Source organism: Crocuta crocuta, unplaced genomic scaffold, assembly GCF_008692635.1.
Source record: "Crocuta crocuta isolate KB4526 unplaced genomic scaffold, BGI_CrCroc_1.0 scaffold288, whole genome shotgun sequence".
Taxonomy (NCBI): domain Eukaryota; kingdom Metazoa; phylum Chordata; class Mammalia; order Carnivora; family Hyaenidae; genus Crocuta; species Crocuta crocuta.
The window spans coordinates 5,555,044-5,556,621 of record NW_027532607.1 but is presented as its reverse complement, the minus strand read 5'-3'; the positions used below and the strand labels follow the sequence as shown (position 1 = coordinate 5,556,621).

The following is a 1,578-nucleotide window of genomic DNA, read 5'->3' as shown; positions in this document are numbered from 1 at the left end:
ATACATGCTACCGTTCTGGGGGTGGTGGTGGCACACTTCATAAGCAAATGGGTTTATTCTAAGCCAAGCAGAAGGAGGCTGGGTGGGTCACGTCGATGCATTTGAGGACAAATAACCTGTTCCCCCACAACTAGTCTCATAAAATGGTTGGGGCAACTCACCTTCTCTCGAATGTACTCGTATCCGTGAGGACAGCTGCGGTCCACGCTGGCTTTACTCAGGATCTTTACCTCCAGCAACAGAGCAGAGACCTGAAAATCAGAGCAAGGTGGGGAGCTACACTTCGTTCCTGCTATGCGGTCATTATCACCCTGGTGATTCGAGTGGTTTCTGAGGACAAAGACTGGCTCCCCGGAGGACGCCGTTGGGGCCGGGGCCCCGATGAGGCAGGACTGCCGTCACGCTCTGTGGGGTGCCAGGGTTCCCCTACTGACTTTCAGCAGGTGGAGCCCCCCCCGCCCCGGGCAGAGAATCTCACGTGAACTGCTAAGAAGCACAGATCGACATCAGCGCTGGGGTGACCCTGCTCCTGTGGTATGGGAGAGGCGCAAAGGCATGTCTTGGCTGTGTGACTCTTGGCAAATCCATCACCCTCTCTGGGCCTCAGTGTCTTCATCCTGCATAACTGGAAAGAATCCTTTCTTGCTTGCTCAGTGGGATGTAAAAATCTAATAAACAACGCTGAGGGAAATATTTCACAGATTCCCAAGAGTTATGTGACTTGATCAGAAAATGAAGGAAGGTGGGGGCACCTGCGTGGCTCAGTTGGTTAAGCGTCCGACTTCGGCTCAGGTCATGATCTCAGTTCATCGGTTCGAGCCCCGCGTCAGGCTCTGTGCTGACAGCCAGCTCAGAGCCTGGAGCCTGTTTCGGATTCTGTGTCTCCTTCTCTCTCTGACTCTCCCCTGCTCATGCTGTCTCTCTGTCTCTCTCAGAAATAAATAAAAACATTAAAAAAATTTTTTTTTAAAAAGAAAGAAAATGGAAGCATGGAAGCATAGAAAAAGAAGCCATCTTGTCACATGGATTCACCCACATGGGCACCCCATGACAGATCTCAATCTTCAGAAGTACATCCACAGAGAATCACTTTGGTCTATGTTGTGTATAAAATCCACTGGGGTAAACAATGCCTTGATTCTCATCTGTGTGTATGTATGCATCTATGTATTCCTCTCTGCATTCCAATGAACAAAACCAAGAAAAATCAAAACCACAGTAGTAGATTTAATTCCCATTAAAATGAATAGAATGATGGAACAGGCAGGCTGCAGGTAAGAAGGTGAAGATCAGGGAGGGGCAAGGAGGGGCTCCCCAAACAGGGAGGCCCCAACAGGTGGCTGATAGAGTGACACCCCTCAATACAGCCAGGTTACGTTACCTATGGCTACATGTTAGCCAGGTGGGTTCCAAAGTGGAATTTTCATCAGTCTGCTCAGAAGGTGAGATACAGCTTTGAGGAACTGACGGTCCCTCAAATTCATGCTGACTGACCAGCCAGAGTGTCCCATCCCCCACCCAGAGACTGTTCCACTGCATAACTGGGCCCTAGACCCTGGCTCTCACTCAGCGCTTGGA

The 1,578-nt window shown here is 50.0% G+C and overlaps 1 long non-coding RNA gene across 1 annotated transcript in view; it reads right to left on the bottom strand.

The window, feature by feature from the left end:
• LOC144245021 (uncharacterized) overlaps positions 1-657 on the bottom strand; it is a 1,129-nt gene extending 472 nt beyond the window's left edge. Inside the window, exons 1-2 of the long non-coding RNA XR_013339131.1 lie at positions 479-657; positions 162-251 (exon numbers count right to left, since the gene is read on the bottom strand). This is a non-coding gene — a long non-coding RNA (uncharacterized LOC144245021). The remainder of the gene's footprint in view (positions 1-161; positions 252-478) is intronic.
• Positions 658-1,578: the final 921 nt, after the last annotated feature.